This window comes from Martes martes, assembly GCF_963455335.1.
Source record: "Martes martes genome assembly, chromosome: 10".
NCBI lineage: Eukaryota > Metazoa > Chordata > Mammalia > Carnivora > Mustelidae > Martes > Martes martes.
This window is the reverse complement of record NC_137898.1, coordinates 113,268,517-113,287,656: the sequence shown is the minus strand read 5'-3', so window position 1 is coordinate 113,287,656 and position 19,140 is coordinate 113,268,517.

The window sequence follows — 19,140 nt, the reverse complement described above, 5'->3', positions numbered from 1 at the left end:
TAGTGCAGCAGCCCTTTCTGCCTGGGGGTCCTGTTTCCACGGTTGATAAACCGCCCTTCTGCACCGAGGACATCTCAAGAATTCTTCCCTGGGCTCTGGACCTCACCCCACCAAACCTCACCTATATTCCAAACCACATCATAAGACGACAAAGTTTTCTTGGACTGTTGGTCTGGTTTTGATAAGAGATTGTAAAAAGGTTTTTTTGGTTTGCTTTCCTTTGAAGTGATATACCTTGAGAGCAAAATGTCTGGGTTTTGTCAAGATAGTTCACGAGGTCTTTGATTCTTTAAGAAGGCTGAACTCTGTTAAGAAAAGCTAAGGTTTTTTTTTTTTTTTTTTTAATTTTTTTATTTTAATAAACATATAATGTATTTTTATCCCCAGGGGTACAGGTCTGTGAATCGTCTGGTTTACACATTTCACAGCACTCATCATAGCACATACCCTCCCCAATGTCCATTTCCCCCCCACCCTCTCCCATCCCCCTTCCCCCCCGCAACCCTCAGTCTGTTTCTTGAGATTGAGTCTTTTATGGTTTGTCTCCCTCCCAATCCCATCTTTTCATTTTTTCTTTTCCTACCTCCCCCCAACCCCCCCACCTTGCATCTCCACTTCCTCATATCAAAGAGATCATATGATAGTTATATTTCTCCGATTGACTTATTTCGCTAAGCATGATACCCTCTAGTTCCATCCACGTCGTCGCAAATGGCAAGATTTCATGTCTTTTGATGGCTGCATAGTATTCCATTGTGTATATATACCACATCTTCTTTATCCATTCATCTGTTGATGGACATCTAGGCGCTTTCCACAGTTTGGCTATTGTGGACATTGCTGCTATAAACATTCGGGTGCACGTGCCCCTTCGGAGCACCACGTTTGTATCTTTAGGATATATACCCAGGAGTGCAATTGCTGGGTCGTAGGGTAGCTCTATTTTCAGTTTTTTGAGGAACCTCCACACTGTTTTCCAGAGTGGTTGCACCAGCTTGCATTCCCACCAACAGTGTAGGAGGGTTCCCCTCTCTCCGCATCCTCGCCAGCATCTGTCATTTCTTGACTTGTTAATTTTAGCCATTCTGACTGGTGTGAGGTGCTATCTCATTGTGGTTTTGATTTGTATTTCCCTGATGCCGAGTGATGTGGAGCATTTTTTCATGTGTCTGTTGGCCATCTGGATGTCTTCCTTGCAGAAATGTCTGTTCATGTCCTCTGCCCATTTCTTGACTGGATTATTTGTTCTTTGGGTATTGAGTTTGATAAGCTCTTTATAGATTTTGGATACGAGCCCTTTATCTGATATGTCGTTTGCAAATATCTTCTCCCATTCTGTCAGTTGTCTTTTGGTTTTGTTAACTGTTTCCTTTGCTGTGCAAAAGCTTTTGATCTTGATGAAATCCCAATAGTTCATTTTTGCCCTTGCTTCTGTTGCCTTTGGCGATGTTCCTAGGAAGAAGTTGCTGCGGTGGAGGTCAAAGAGGTTGCTGCCTGCATTCTCCTCAAGGATTTTGATAGATTCCTTTCGCACATTGAGGTCCTTCATCCACTTTGAGTCTATTTTCGTGTGTGGTGTAAGGAAATAGTCCAATTTCATTTTTCTGCATGTGGCTGTCCAATTTTCCCAGCACCATTTGTTGAAGAGGCTGTCTTTTTTCCATTGGATATTCTTTCCTGCTTTGTCAAAGATTAGTTGACCATAGAGTTGAGGGTCTATTTCTGGGCTCTCTATTCTGTTCCATTGGTCTATATGTCTGTTTTTGTGCCAGTACCATACTGTCTTGATGATGACAGCTTTGTAATAGAGCTTGAAGTCTGGAATTGTGATACCACCGACTTTGGCTTTCTTTTTCAATATTCCTTTGGCTATTCGAGGTCTTTTCTGGTTCCATATAAATTTTAGGATTATTTGTTCTATTTCTTTAAAAAAAATGGATGGGATTTTGATAGGGATTGCATTAAATGTGTAGATTGCTTTAGGTAAAATAGACATTTTCACAATATTTGTTCTTCCAATCCATGAGCATGGAATATTTTTCCATTTCTTTGTGTCTTCCTCAATTTCTTTCATGAGTACTTTATAGTTTTCTGAGTATAGATTCTTTGCCTCTTTGGTTAGATTTATTCCTAGGTATCTTATGGTTTTGGGTACGATTGTAAATGGGACTGACTCCTCAATTTCTCTTTCTTCTGTCTTGTTGTTAGTGTAAAGAAATGCGACTGATTTCTGTGCATTGACTTTATATCCTGACACTTTACTGAATTCCTGTATAAGTTCTAGCAGTTTTGGAGTGGAGCCTTTTGGGTTTTCCACATATAGTATCATATCATCTGCAAAGAGTGATAGTTTGACTTCTTCTTTGCCGATTTGGATGCCTTTAATTTCTTTTTGTTGTCTGATTGCTGAGGCTAGGACTTCTAGTACTATGTTGAACAGCAGTGGTGATAACGGACATCCCTGCCGTGTTCCTGACCTTAGCGGAAAAGCTTTCAGTTTTTCTCCATTGAGAATGATATTTGCGGTGGGTTTTTCATAGATGGCTTTGATAATATTGAGGTATGTGCCTTCTATCCCTACACTTTGAAGAGTTTTAATCAGGAAGGGATGCTGCACTTTGTCAAATGCTTTTTCAGCATCTATTGAGAGTATCATATGGTTCTTACTCTTTCTTTTATTAATGTATTGTATCACATTGATGGATTTGCGGATGTTGAACCAACCTTGCAGCCCTGGAATAAATCCCACTTGGTCGTGGTGAATAATCCTTTTAATGTACTGTTGGATCCTATTGGCCAGTATTTTGGTGAGAATTTTTGCATCTGTGTTCATCAAGGATATTGGTCTGTAATTCTCTTTTTTGGTGGGATCCTTGTCTGGTTTTGGGATCAAGGTGATGCTGGCCTCATAGAATGAGTTTGGAAGTTTTCCTTCCATTTCTATTTTTTGGAACAGTTTCAGGAGAATAGGAATTAATTCTTCTTTAAATGTTTGGTAGAATTCCCCTGGGAAGCCGTCTGGTCCTGGACTTTTGTTTGTTTGGAGATTTTTGATGACTGTTTCAATCTCCTTACTGGTTATGGGTCTGTTCAGGTTATCTATTTCTTCCTGGTTCAGTTGTGGTAGTTTATACATCTCTAGAAATGTATCCATTTCTTCCAGGTTGTCAAATTTGTTGCCATAGAGTTGCTCGTAGTATGTTCTTATAATTGTTTGTATTTCTTTGGTGTTGGTTGTGATCTCTCCTCTTTCATTCATGATTTTATTTATTTGCGTCCTTTCTCTTTTCTTTTTGATAAGTCTGGCCAGGGGCTTATCAATCTTATTAATTCTTTCAAAGAACCAGCTCCTAGTTTTGTTGATTTGTTCTATTGTTTTTTTAGTTTCTATTTCATTGATTTCTGCTCTGATCTTTATGATTTCTCTTCTCCTGCTGGGTTTAGGCTTTCTTTGTTGTTCTCTCTCCAGCTCCTTTAGGTGTAGGGTTAGGTTGTGTATTTGAGACCTTTCTTGTTTCTTGAGAAAGGCTTGCACTGCTATATATTTTCCTCTCAGGACTGCCTTTGTTGTATCCCACAGATTTTGAACTGTTGTGTTTTCATTATCATTTGTTTCCATGAATTTTTTCAATTCTTCTTTAATTTCCTGGTTGACCCATTCATTTTTTAGAAGGATGCTGTTTAGTCTCCATGTATTTGCGTTCTTTCCAAATTTCCTCTTGTGATTGAGTTCGAGCTTCAGAGCATTGTGGTCTGAAAATATGCAGGGAATGATCTCGATCTTTTGGTACCGATTGAGACCTGATTTATGACCCAGGATGTGGTCTATTCTGGAGAATGTTCCATGTGCACTAGAGAAGAATGTATATTCTGTTGCTTTGGGATGGAATGTTCTGAATATATCTGTGATGTCCATCTGGTCCAGTGTGTCATTTAAGGCCTTTATTTCCTTGTTGATCTTTTGCTTAGATGATCTGTCCATTTCAGTGAGGGGAGTGTTAAAGTCCCCTGCTATTATTGTATTACTGTTGATGTATTTCTTTGATTTTGTTATTAATTGGTTTATATAGTTGGCTGCTCCCATGTTAGGGGCATAGATATTTAAGATTGTTAGATCTTCTTGTTGGACAGACCCTTTGAGTATGATATAGTGTCCTTCCTCATCTCTTATTATAGTCTTTGGCTTAAAATCTAATTGATCTGATATAAGGATTGCCACCCCAGCTTTCTTCTGATGTCCATTAGCATGGTACATTGTTTTCCACCCCCTCACTTTAAATCTGGAGGTGTCTTCGGGTCTAAAATGAGTTTCTTGTAGGCAGCATATGGATGGGTTTTGTTTTTTTATCCATTCTGATACCCTGTGTCTTTTGATTGGGGCATTGAGCCCATTAACATTCAGGGTAACTATTGAGAGATATGAATTTAGTGCCATTGTATTGCCTGTAAGATGATTGTTACTGTATATTGTTTCTGTTTCTTTCTGATCTACTACTTTTAGGGTCTCTCTTTGCTTAGAGGACCCCTTTCAATATTTCAATATTTCCTGTAGAGCTGGTTTGGTGTTTGCAAATTCTTTCAGCTTTTGTTTGTCCTGGAAGCTCTTTATCTTTCCTTCTATTTTCAATGATAGCCTAGCCGGATATAGTATTCTTGGCTGCATGTTTTTCTCGTTTAGTGCTCTGAATATATCATGCCAGTTCTTTCTGGCCTGCCAGGTCTCTGTGGATAGGTCCGCTGCCAATCTAATGTTTTTACCCTTGTATGTTACAGACTTCTTTTCCCGGGCTGCTTTCAGGATTTTCTCTTTGTCGCTAAGACTTGTAAATTTTACTATCAGGTGACGAGGTGTGGACCTATTTTTATTGATTTTGAGGGGCGTTCTTAGCATCTCCTGGATTTTGATGTTTGTTCCCTTTGCCATATTAGGGAAATTCTCTCCAATAATTGTCTCCAATATACCTTCTGCTCCCCTCTCTCTTTCTTCTTCTTCTGGAATCCCAATTATTCTAATGTTGTGTCGTCTTATGGTGTCACTTATCTCTCGAATCCTCTCCTCGTGTTCCAGTAGTTGTTTGTCTCTCTTTTGCTCAGCTTCTTTATTCTCTGTCATTTGGTCTTCTATGTCACTAATTCTTTCTTCTGCCTCATTTATCCTGGCAGTGAGAGCTTCCATTTTTGATTGCACCTCATGAATAGCTTTTTTGATTTCAACTTGGTTAGATTTTAGTTCTTTTATTTCTCCAGAAAGGGCTTTTATCTCTCCGGAGAGGGTTTCTCTAATATCTTCTATGCCTTTTTCGAGCCCGGCTAGAACCTTGAGAATTGTCATTCTGAACTCTAGATCTGTCATGCTACCTATGTCTGTATTGATTAGGTCTCCAGCCTTCGGTACGGCCTCTTGTTCTTTTTTTTGAGGTGAGTTTTTCCGCCTTGTCATTTTGTCCAGGTAGGATTTGCTTTCTCCTGCTGTGGAATTCCGCTGTTCTTGGTGACTGAAGTTGGTTTTGGATGGTTTCTTGTTGATCTTCTGGGGGAGGGGCCTGTTGTAGTGATTCTCAAGTGTCTTTGCCGCAGGCGGAATTGCACCGCCCTTGCCAGGGGCCAGGCTAAGTAATCCGCTCGGGTTCGCTTTTGGGAGCTTTTGTTCCCTGAGCGCCTTCCGTAGAGTCCGGAGGACGGGAATGAAGATGGCGGCCTCCCAATCTCTCGGCCCGGAGGAGCCGAGAGCTCGGGGTTCCGCTCCTCAGTGCGCTCTCAGAGCAAAGGGCCCAATAGCCCCGCCTCCCTGGCTTGCGGTCGCGCCTCGAGGAAAGCAGTCAATTGTTGGAGCTGGAGAAAAGCGCCGGGTCGCTTTTGTCTCCGTGGCCTCCGGCTGCGCTCCGAGCCCACCCAGCCTGCAACCGGCACAAGGTAACCCCGGGCTTAGAGCTCACTCCTCGGCTTTGTCGCTGTAGCCGGCTTCCCCGCTCTAATACCTGCGAGCTCTGCGGCACTCAGACACCCCCAGTCCTTCTGTGACCCTGCGGGTCCTGGGGTTATGCTGACCCCGCCTGGGTTTCCCCCCAGTTTAGCCTCTGGAGCGATGTCTCCCAGTGGAGCCGACTTTTAAAAGTCCCGATTTTGTGCTCCGTCGCTCCGCCGCTTGCCGGGTGCCGGCCCCTCCCCCCGGGGTCTATCTTCCCGTCGCTTTGGATTCACTTCTCCGCAGGTCCTACCTTTCAGAAAGTGATCGATTTTCTGTTTCTGGGATTGTTGCTGTTCTTCTCTTCGATTTCCCGTTGGATTTATAGGTGTTCACAATGGTTAGATAAGCTATCTAGCTGATCTCCTGCTACCCGATGTCGTCTCAGCCTGCTACTTCTCCGCCATCTTGACTCCTCCCCCGAAAAGCTAAGGTTTTATGTTTTTGTTTGCTTTTTCAGCTTTTAACTTTCTGTGTTTGCAGAATCATTAACTGTTACCGTCGTTAAGTTGATAATTTGGTGTTTCATTTGACCAAGTGCTGTTGGTTTTGTTTGTTTGCTTTTTTTGTTTTTTTACTTTTTGGTATTTTTGACAAACTTACCAAAACCAGATTCTAAGTGAAGTCTTTTTGACCTGGAAATAGCTTTGGGACTTTTTTCCAGACTGTCTTTGGGACATTTCAAAGGATTTGCTCAACTAACCCAGCTTATTAGATGTGTTAAAATACATGGGAAGTACTGAGTATTGACAAGTAAGAACTGATTCTAGGTCCTCCTAACGTTGTATTTGCACAGGTCTGTAAGTGTTCCAGAAATTCTGTAAAATACCTAGAGAGCTGCAATGTCCTGGTATAACGTTCTCACTTGTAATTGTTCCCTTACCTTCTGAATCACCATCATCAGAAGTGAGGCTCACAGTAAGAGGACTGAACCCGGGTATTAAGGGGATGCCCCCGCTGACTCTCGTGGAGAGTTCGTAAAGATTGTGGCACAGGTGGACAAAGTCTGTGCTGCTTATGCAAAAAGCGACCCCTCGAGACAGACTTGGGCCAACCTGATGTTCTTGGGGCATGACAACAGTCTGCACCTGGGGGAGAGAAGTTAAGATTGGTAGACAATGCCTATAAATTAAACAGACAGGGCTCTGGGAAACCCAGGATGGCCCCCTGATTGTCCCTGGCTTTCTGGCAAATCTCATTTTGGGGGGCTGGGGGGGCTTGCAGTCCTTCACCTTCACGCATCTGTGTTTTCTGGATGGACTGGAGATGTCCCCTGCTTCGAGGCTGATGTGCTCATATGGCAGAGAAACCATTAGAAAATGTGTCTCCTGCTTGGGGGTTGTTCTCCGTGATCTCCGTTGACCAGAACACCCACTTCACGGGGCAGATATATGAAGGTAATGAAAACCCTGTCCGCTTCTTAGAATTACCATGATACCAATCACTTCAATCATCAGACAAGGTTGAGAAAACTGATGGGATCCTCCAACTTTAAATTTCTAAACTTGCCCAAACTATTGGACTTCCCTGGTCTAAGGCATTGCTTCTGGTCTTGCGGACTGTTCATAGTTTGCCCTTGGGGAGAAACATACAGTCACTCCGCGTGAGATGGGTGCCTGCAGACCAGTGTCTAACGTATACAACTTCCTGCTGGTCCCTGTTGTCTCCTGTGAGGACGACCGGCCCTTGTAAGTCTCCAATGCCTCACACTCAAGCCTTCATCAGCAGGTTCAAGCACACGATCTTCCCGAAACTGGAACACTGGAGGAGAAGCAACAAGAGAAACCGACTTCTATGGCCGTAAATATCACAGAGGTTAAGCACAAGTGGGATGACCTATGGGTGCCACACGGAAGGAACAACAAACATTTCAAGAATTTCGGAGCAGTCACTGAAAGTGGTTCTAATCCCTTAAATGTTTATCACATCTCTTAAGTAGACGGAGAGTCTGACCAAAAGAGGGAGAATCGTTACAAAGAAAACCAACCACCAGCCTACCTGGCATTACTTAGGACAAGTCGCCAAACGGGTTTAATGCCTAACTTGATTGCATTTCCAGCCACCCCCAGAAATGTGCTCGTAACATGTCAGTCAGGAATATTCAGATCAACATCAGTGAGGTCACCTGTCACAGGGTCCCTCTCCATCCCCTAGAGGAAGGTGAGGTAATCCTCCTAATAAGACTGTCTCCCCTTCTCCCTGAGGGAAGGTGACCTAACCTAGAACAATACCTTCTGTTCTTTTGCTGACAACTTCTTTGTCCTGCCCTCCCTCCTTCAGACACCTTCCACGGAGCACAACTCCTTGCCCCTCCCCGTCACTTGCTGGCTGGGATCCTGCACCATTCGGGGGTCTCCTCATAAAGTCGATTCAATCTTCAGATTCACTCAGCTGAATTTTTGTTCTTTAACAGAACACAGATGGAAAGTTCTTGATAAAAATTAAAAGTGCTGCTCCTATGAACACACAAGCGATGAGAAATTGAAACAGCGCGGCGAGATGCCTGGGTGGCTCCGTGGGTTCAGCGGCTGCCTTGGACTCAGGTCGTGATCCCGGGAGCCTTGGATGGAGCCCCGAGCTGGGCTCCCTGCTCAACGTGGCATCTGCTCCTCCCTCTCCCTCCGCCCCTCCTCCCACTCATGCATTCTCTCAAATAAATAAAATCTTTTTAAAGAGAAAGGAAGAAAGTGAAACAGCTTTATTGCTGATATGGGGAGTGCTTTAGTGGTCTGGATGGAAGTTCATACCAGCCACAGCATTCCTCCAAGACAAAACCCAAGCTTCAGAAGAAAATGTCAAAGCTAGCAGAGGCTGGTTCATGAAGTTTAAGGGCAGAATCCATCCTTTTCTCCTAAAAGTGCAAGGTACAGCAGTAAGTACTAATGAAGAAGGAGCAGCCGGTTTTCCAGAAGTTCTAGCTGAGATGATCAACCAAGATGGCTTCACCAGACAGAGATGTTCAATGCAGATGAGACAGCCTTATGTTGTAAGGAGACGTCACCTAGGACTTTCGCAGCCAGAGAGGAAGAAGTCAATGCCTGGCTTCAAGGCTTCAAAGAACGGATTGACTCTTTGGTCAGGGGCTCATCCAGCTGGCCACTTTCAGTTGAAGCCAATGCTCTTTTACCATTTTGAAAATCCTGGGGCCCTTAGGAACTATGGCAAACCTGGGGCACCTGAGTGGCTCAGGTGATGATCTCAGAGTCCTGGGATCAAGCCCCATATCAGGCTCCCTGCCCAGAGCCTGCTTCTCCCTCTGCCTCTGCCCCTCTCCCAGCTTGTGCTTTCTCTCTATCTCTGCCTCAAATAAATAAATACACTCTTTAAGGAAAAAAAAAGAACTACTCTGCCTGTGTTCTAGAAATGGAACAACAAAGCCTGGATGACAGCACATCTGCTTACAACATGGTTTACCGAATATTTTAAGCTCATTGTTGAGACCTACTGCTCAGAATAAAAAGATTTCTTTCAAAATATTACTGGTCATTAATAATGGCCCTAGTCACTCCAGAGCGCTGAGTGACTAGTACAGCAAAACTTAATGTTTTCATACCTGCTAGCACAGTGCCCGTCCTGCAGTCCATGGATCAAGGAGTGGTTTCAGCTTTCTGGTCTTACCATGGAAGAAATGCATTTTCTAAGGCAGCAACTGCCATGGGTAGTGGTTCCTCTGATGGATCTGGGCAAAGTAAATCAAAAACCTCTGGGAAGGGGTCACTATTCTATATGCTATTAAGAATGTCTGTGGCTCATGGGAATAAGTGAAAATATCGACATTGACAAGAGTTTGGAAGGAGGTGATTCCAACCCTTAGGGGTGACTGAGGGATACAGGACCTCAGAGGAGGAAATCACTACAGACGGGGTAGAAACAGCAAGAGAACTAGAATCAGAAGTGGAGCCTGAAGATGGGTCTGATCCGATGCACTCTCATAGTCAAACTTGAACAGATGCGGGGTTGCCTCTTACGGATGAGCGAAGACACTGGTTTCTAGAGATAGGATCTGTTGCGGCTGAAGATTGTTGAAACGGCAACGGATGGAGAGTATGGCATAAACTTAGCTGATGGAGCAGAAGAGGGTCTGAGGACGGACTCCAGTTTTGAAAGAAGTTCTGCTGTGGGTAAAATGCTATCAGACAGCCTCCTGTGCTACGGAGAAACGTTCCTGGCAGGAAGAGTCAGTCGACGAGGCAGACTTCACTCGTATTCTGAGAAATCGCCCCAGCCACACCAAACATCCCCATCAGGCAGGAACCATCAACACAGAGATAAGACCCTCTACCGGCAAGATTATGACCACCTAAAGCTCATATAATGAGGAGCATTTTTAGCAATAAAGTATTGCTAAATTTTGTAATAAGGCAATGTGCACTTTTTGTTGTTTTGTTTTTTGTTTATGTTTGCTAATGCATACTTAGTAGACTACAGTGTAGGGTAAATAAAACTTTTACAGAGCCTCATGCAGGTTAGCACAGAAGGCAAACATGAGTGACAAACATCCCATCGAGAGCACGGATGTGTTTTCTTTGACCCTCGCAGATTTGATTTCTTTTGGTGTTGGTTATTTATCAGAAGGTAAAAACTGTGATATTTTAAATACATTTTTGGATCATGGGCTTCCCTTGCCTGGATTTCCACAGCACAGTGATACCTGGAACTGAGTCCATATGCTACATTCCCGGATTCAGATGCTCTCCCTGTTTGCCTGTCCCTGCATAACCTGATTGATGTAGTTAATGTCTCTCACCAGACCTGTAGGGTGTTTACATTTATGGCCTTTGCTGGGGAGATTAAGGGCCAGACTTTGGACTGAGTCATTCTTAACAATCTCAACACTTTACACCAGTGCCGTGATTGACAGGATAATTATCCAACTCAAGTCTCAATTTCCCTTTATGGAAACTAACTGAGTGGGAGAAGTTGTTGGATTAAATTTAATGCATGAAAATCAATATCACCTATTGGACTGCAGATGTCCGGTAATGTTAATTATAACCTTAGTATAACTCCTTGAGTATCTATAATACTAGTAGAATATAAGAAGTGTCCTAAGAGAAAAGATCTCGTAAGAGAGACCCAGTGTACTTCCGCAAGGAGTTCAGAAGATTGAAAAATTACATCCATTTCAAGGTCAGAGGGAGGGTGGCATGGATGTTTTGTTGAGTAAGGAAGAGAAGAAATTTAAGGCATCTGTATTACAACAATACAAGCTGTGTGGTGTGTGGAGCTGATTTGGACTGTGCATCTGAGAAAATCACCATCAGACGCAAGGTCCTAGAGCCCACGTGGCCTGAGCGCCCTTTAGGCACGGAGCCCCGCGTGTGGCCAGCATCCCACATCAGCCGGCATACCTTCAGTTCTTTCTGCTTCACTGTCAGGAGGTGGTCACCAGAGATCGGAGGGGCTGCTCAGCTGTGAGCACCTCCACCCGGAAATTTGGGTGCAGGTCTGGGCTCCCCGCTGGAGGCAGACTTCAACCCATGGAGGCCAGTGGTCAGTTGGTAACTGTCTCGCATTTCCCCACCTTCTGCTGAGTTAGATTCTACTGTTGAAGAGGATCCTTCAGGGAGACTGAAAACTGGTTGCTCAGAATAGGAATGAATTCATTAATGAGACTTGTCTGGGTGGTTTTCTCCTTTGCATCTGTCTCCCTTCCCCACCACTGCTTCCTGAGAACCGCTTCCAAATGAGCTACATGCACGCACTGCCCAGACTCCGTCTCTGCTCTCGGGAGCATCTCAGTTGAGACAGTTGGGGTCCCCGTCCCAGATGTCACCATCCTCAACCCCGTCTTTGCTGAGCATTCACTGTGTGAAAGGGCTGAGCTTCGTTTCCTGCCTATGTCATCTCTGGAAGTAGTAACGCTCCTTAGAGGTGAAAATTTGTCACCAAGATCAATGGCATATGTAGTCATACTATCTAATAATGAAGGTTGGTTTGAGTAGATATCCAGATTAGGTTAGCAACCAAGGTCTGCTTTAAGCAGTGTGTGAGATTAATTTATCTGTAACGGCTCCTGTGTCTCTGCACAGCGTTCTTGCCTTGGCTTTTAAAGCCTGAAACTGTTACTGATACATCTTACCAGAATTCTCCCCACTGCTATCCACCATATTCATTCACTAACTTTCAGCAAACCACGCTGCTGAACCATCCCCGAGGTCTTCGTCTTGTCCTCCTAGTCAGACTACGAGCTTTTCCTTCCTTGAGTTTTGTTTCGTCTTTGGGGATCCCTACGTCTCCTTCTGGTTCTTCCAACACCCCTTGCAGAGCGGATTGACTGGTAGATAAACTGCACGTGTCAGGGAGACACAGGCTTGGTTTCTGCGGACAAGTGCCGTGGAAGCTGAGATAGTACGGAGAGGATTTTGCATGAAACATGCAAAAATCGTCATAAAACCTAAGACACTCATTTCAGCTACTAAATGTCCTCACTGAGGTCTGCATATTGTGAGGCCGCCTGCTCCTTCCATTTTGGGATTTGCTGAAGTTTGGGTCCTGGTGACTTCGACTTGTAAAAACTGTCTAGAAAACTATTTCCTTGAGATCGAAGGGAAGAAAGCAGAACATTGTTCCTCCCGTGGACTTTGTCAGTGGCGCATCTGGGTCCCGTAAAGAAGTAATCCGCAGTATTCTAGTGACTTCTTCACCCATACATGTTTCTTCACAGAGGAGATTCTTTCTTTCTTTCTTTGACAGAGAGAGACACGGCCAGAGAGGGAACACAAGCAGGGCTAGTGGGAGAGGGAGAAGCAGGCTTCCCGCTGAGCAGGGAGCCTGAGGCGGGGCTCCATCCCAGGACCCTGGAATCTTGACCCTAGCTGAAGGCAGACGCTTAACGACGGAGCCACCTGGGTGCCCCTCACAGAGCAGATTCTTTTCACTGCTTGCTACTCACTGGAAAGGATGAAGAAAATGTTGGTGTAATCATCCTATTTTCTTTCTCTTCAGTAGTCTCCTCTCCATTATTTTCTGTCTGCTGTCTCTCCCCTGCTGCCGCCCTCACCCTCACGCACACGCGTGCATACAGGCACACGCATGCACACACACGCACATGCACGTATACACACACTCATTCAAAACCCACCGCCTCACTTTCCCACAAACAGTCAAGGCTATATTCTGCTTTTTCTGGAAAGAATGCTAATTTAGCACAACCGGTTTTGAAAACGGGTATAACAAACTCATGGTCCAGCAGTAAAATACCAGATTAAATATTCACTTTCAAGTTATACTATCACTCTCTGGCAAGATAAATGCAGCAAGAAGATAAGGTCCCCGGGGCACCTGGGCGGCTTGGGGGGGCAGGGGGGGCCGGCGTGGGGTGAGGAGAAGGCCATTGTGATAAGAGGAGACCACGTGTTGGAGGGCGAAGCATGGAGACGGGAAACAAGGGCAGAGTCAGAACGGAAGGTTCAGCACAAGGATGAGTGCACCCCGGGGTGGGGGGTGCTGGTCACAAGGCTGCACACAGAGGGACCTGTTAGTTGTGTTAAAGGCCGACAGCTAGAAGCTGCTTTCCTGTTTTCAGTACGTGTCTGACATGTATTTCCCACCATGTTCTGGCTTCAGCAGCAGTGGTTCTGAAATACTCGTGCAAGAGGGGCTTGTGGGCGGCGGTCTGCTTGAGAACAAAAGGAATGGTTTTGCATTGTTTTTCTTCGATCGTATTGCGTAGGACAGACCTGGCCGGCCCTCACACCTGTGCTGTGGATCAGTGAGCCCACTGCCCCAGCATCCTCAAAGTGTGCTTCCTTGACCAAAGTGTCTATTTCGAAGAAACTATCTGATTACATAGGGAAATGGAGCCCTGATCACCCCCCACCCCGGTGTCCCACGGATACACACTTCCCATCGGTAGACATAACCTCCTCGGGGAAGGGAAGCACTGAAAACCTTCACCTGCCGTAGGGAGTATCCACCCAGCATAACGGTTTCCCAGCAGTTACCGCCAACAAATTCCAGAAGGAAAAAGAACCACATTAAGTTTTAGTTTAGCTTCAAAAGAAACTCATCAAAAGTGCCCAAACCTGGAAAATCCAATAAATGGTTTGGTCTTAGTTCCTGGTCTTCCATCCTTTGCTACTATCTTTGCTGGAAATTTAGTTTTTGGCATGCAGTGACACCATTTTGGAAGACAGAACTTCACTATTTCTAACTAGTTGCATGAGGAAAATAGAGTGTACTTGAAATTAGTGGCCATTTCCCTCCTCTGCCACCACCCTTTGCTGTCCCTCAGGCAGCAACAGCCACTGTTTGTCCCAACCTGCACATTTGGTCCTGAAACACTGTATTTATTATCAGTACTTTCATGAACAGTTTTTTGAGGAAGCTTTTTTTCCTGGCAGTGGAATATCCGTCTGTTGGTTTTGTCTGGTCCTCTCCCAGCAAGGAGGTTTTGTTCATTAGCTTCAGTAATTATCAGAGACCAGGCTTCGCCACGCTAGCTAAAAGATGAGTGCATTCCCACGAGGTGATGCTCTTAAAGGCTGACTGAGGACTCGCTTGCCCAGTAAAGCAGAACCCAGGAGCTAAAAGGAGCCAAGTGGGCTATTTGCATGACTGCTGGATTACAAGGGAACCAAACAGAAAGCCAGGAGAAGGGGACACAGCGTTCTCAATGACAATGCAATTGCCCAGGGCCTTTGCTGTTACTGATGGAGTTGGGTTGAGGGGAAGATGAGAAGGAAGCGTCTGAACAGAGGGAGAGATTTGCTAAAAATCGATGGTCATGGAAACATCCAACAACTTTGCAGAAACAGATTGCTTTTCTCCTACATTTACATCTTCTTTCTCTGAAGTGGCTTGGAAAAGTGCAGAAAGCCCACCAGCTCGTCCATCCTCACTCTTGGAGGACCACCTGCATGCCGGAACCTGGAACTGAGCCATTAGAAGGCCCAGAGGCCCAGAGGTGAAGGTGGTGGACCTCTGAGGACCACCGAAAGGCCGGCACTATGCCAATGGGCAATATTACACAAAATAGAAAGAGTTGTTTAGAGCACAGAGTCCACTGTGATGTAACGCACATGTAATTAGTTTGTGCACACTTAATTTTATGCACACACTTGATTTCTGCCTCGACTACTCTAGCATCACTGTATATTCTGAAAAGCACATGAATAGAGAGACAGGTTATACGCCGGGGCGGGGGGTGTAGGTAGAAAAAGAGTATACGTCGCCTTCTCCGATAAATGCATGAGTCCCTAGAGCTCCAGGAAGAGTGATATCCCGCATTCATCAGAGGATTCAGGATGAAGACGTCGAGACTGTTTGAATGAGCTACAGTATATGAGCTGCGACCTCAGTGAATTGTCATCAGCACTGGGAGCGGAGAGAAGGGACCCGGAAGTGGAGAAACGAGAACATGCACTAGGGCCACACGTGGAACAGTGGGGTCTGAGGCTGAGATGACAGGAACCCTGTTCTCAGCTGACACGTGAATGAAGATGGTAGATCCCAGGCCTAAGTTCCAGCGACTTCTTGGGCCTCAGCTTGAACCACTGGACCTTACCTGAGTGCACCCCAATGTCTGCACGAGGTCAGGTCTTCACACACAAGTGCAGGGATGGTCGCTGTCCCCATTACAGGGGCACTCGGGTCTCAGGCCTCATCCATGACTCCGGCATCTGCGTCTTGCCCTCTGTCCACTCTTCCTGGTGACTCAGTCCATCCTCAACTAAGTCATCGAGGCCAGAAGAGCATTTATGGCACTCTTGCCTCCCCCTCTTACGCACGACCTTGTCGATCAGAAGCACAAAGAGACTTCGAGTACTGGACACGGCATGGTTTCCCTCCCATTTCGCCAATTCTAACCCTTTTTTAACCCAGCTTTCATCTCCACGGGGGTCAGTAGTCTTGAAGAATGATCTACTGTCTTTGAGCCTTGCAGGACAGATGTGGAGGCGTCCTCCGCCCATGATTCCTTCTCATCTTGGCATCGCCCGCACAGGCTCGCTGAGTGAGCCCGGTGAATGCACGTCCTGCTTTTTCCGTCAGCCTCCCGAAAGTCAGAGGTTGCTCTGCTCCCCCACACCCCACCCAGGCTTTTGGATTCTGGAGGGTCTGATGGGCCGTTTCCTTTGTGAACAAAGGCTGCCAAGACCCATCCCGTCCCCATTCTCAACGGCGGGTGACTCAGTGCTGCAAATTCAAGTAGGACCAGGAAAATAATAGCAGGATTCCCCCAGAGCTTTTTCTTGCTCTTTACTGTTTACCTCAGAGATGCTGTAAAGGCTCTCTGAGCTCCTTCCCTTCCTCCCCCCACTCCCCCTTCCTCCCCAAGGTCCCCCATATAAATCTTCACCAAGCCTGATGAGGACAGCGGCCCCTTCCCAGACTGAGCAACACTCACCAGCCTCGGCACCTCACCCTTGCCGTGGGTCCGCGGTTGAAATGGCAAGCAGGGTGGCCCTACTTTTTTAGGCGGGGCCTGAGCGCAGATTGAGAAATAACGAGGACACCTACGTATCTGTGTTAATACTTAGGGAGTTTTAAATTATTCTCACTTCCCAAGATGCCTTCAGGTCACCGAAACTCACATGGTAGCAGACACTGTTCCCCTAAGACACTGGCTTCACCGTTGCTTGGGGAAGCGAGAGCATAGAACAAAGGAGAAGGCGCACACGGAGTTAACTCTAGGCCCTAAAGGATCTTCACATCACTGAGGTTTAACTAGACGGTAGACTGAAGGGTTTGGAATTTTTGTCACCTAAATCCAGTACTAAGACTTTTTTTTTTTAATTGTGGTAAAACACACTAATCATAAAATGTACCATGTTCGGCGTCTCTAGGTGTTCAGTTCAGTGGCATTAAGTACACGCATCCACATCCTTGTGCAACCATCCCCACGGCACCTCTCGAATTCTTCTCATCCTGGAAAACTGACATTAGCCGCTATGAGACACCAACTCCCCATTTGTGCCTTCTGCCAGCTCCTGGGGGCCACCAGCTACTCCCTTTCCCACTCTGCAAATTTGACCCTGCTAGCTAGCTCGTGTAAGGGGACTCATGCCGTATTTGTCCCCTTGTGAGTGACCTTTCACTCCGCTGACCCATGTTGGAGACTCTGCTTCCCTTTTAGGGTTGAGTAACAATGCGTGCACCTATGTGCATTATGCATCTCTGCATATCGGCCAGTGGGGACTCGGGCTGCTTCTGCCTTTTGCTACAGTGAATAATGCTGCTGTGAGCACGGGTGTGCAAATATCTCTTGAAAACTCTGCTTTCGTTTCCTGTGGCCACACACCCAGAAGTGAAATTGCCAGATCAGAGGGTAGTTCTATTTTTAATTTTTTGAGGAACTGAACTGCCATTTTCCATAGCGGCTGCACAATGTCGATTTCCACCAGCAGTGCAGAGCACCTGCCGCTCTCCCACATCCTCACGAGCACCTGCTGTTTTCTGGGGTTTGTTGGCTTCAGTAGCACCTGTCTTACCTATGAGAGGTGGCTGAGACACCTCGACTCCACCCCAGCTCGGGGCTGCCTCCCACCGAGAAGGGACCCGTGTCTCTGGGAAGCAGCTTGGCTTCTAAGAATGAAAGTGGTTTTTCCCTTTATCTAAGTCTCTTCCTCTCCAGATGGCTCTGTCTTAAGGGACACTCTATAGGAGAGACTGAGAGCGTGGATTCCAAAGCCAGAATGGTTGAATTAACGTTTTAACTGCTGATTGCGGACGAGGAACTTCATTGTGACTTGGTTTCCCCATCTGCCAGATGGGTTTCATGATAATTCTTATACTGTAGCGTTAGTGTATTTAATGTGTATCTTAAAAGTCATTAAAATAGGAAGCATTCAGTAACCGCGGTGTGTGTCCACGTAACAACCCCTGTTCATCTAACCGGTTCATTCGACATCAATACTTGACATGGAAATGAGGACCGATTCACGTGCCAGACACTGTTGTAGATGCTAGGGATGGAGCAGGGACCAAAACTGACAAAGTTTCCGGCTGCAGCACAATGTACGTTATAATGGGAGAGACAAAATACTCATCGACCGCACACAACATACTTCGTGTTAGGAGAACTCCATGTAAGGAGGGGAAGCTGGACGGGGGTGGGGCGGGATTGCATTATACGTTGCGGGGTCAGAGAGGCTGCAAGGAGCAAGTCAGTGATCTTCATAACACACATTTAATTAAGTATCGCAAAAACAAACTCAGCACGGCCAACTGCTTCCTCTGTGTGTCTGTTGAAAACTGGAGTACGATCTAGATGCTCATACAGCTGGTTTCTAACCCTTAGTAGATGTTTTAACAGTTAAAAGAAAAAAAAGATCTCAGAGGATCTGAGGAATCACATTTCTCACTAATCGCTTATACGTGTGACGTGACTTGTTATGTACTTAGTCTGAGGCAGAGGCCACAGTTCCACTGCCTGCGAGCTGAGGGGTGAACTCATCTGAGTGAGGCAGGTTGACGAGGGGGAGGTCTGTGCCCACATAAGGAGGACACTTGTCCTCTCTGAAGATCCAGGGCTCCTTGGACACACTGATTTTGCCCAGGACAATGAAGACCCTATTTACTCTATCTTACACTTGTGTGCATTTTATCCGTTATTTAAAAAAAAATAATAAAAAATCCACCTGGTTTGCTGTTTTTTCAAAACACTATGCAGATGAAGCAAAGCTTATCTCTGTTTCACATTTGACCCATGGGTCAAATGTGCTGTTTGTGCTCTTGGTGAAGAATGGCATTTGTTTTCTTTGGGAACAGGATCCTTTGTCTCAGCAAAGTGTAGTAGAAAATTGAGAAATGTGATCTATGGTTTTCTTAAAGTAGTTTTTTCTTTCCCTTCCCACTTCCTCTACTAAACTTGTTGGAGGCTCTATGTTGTCTTGTCATAGGGAATATCTGTGACAAAGCAGCATTTAGAAACGTCCAGGAAGACAGCGGGATCCAGAGAAGGAAAAAGACCAGGTGTACAAACACACACACACACACACACACATAGAGAACCTAGAAGAACAGTGTCTGCATATTAATGGGGTTTCTCTCTGTGGGCTGGGAGAAGAGTCTGAGGTGTCTGAATTTTACCCATCCCGCTGGGCCAGCAGGCATGGTGTCCTTACCACAGACAGTTGTCAAACCATACTTATGAGGAAGTGAAAATGTAGACTCCAGGATGGCCAAGAAGGGCATGGTTCTCAGGTTTTGGAAGCCTAGTAGAGCGCCACTAG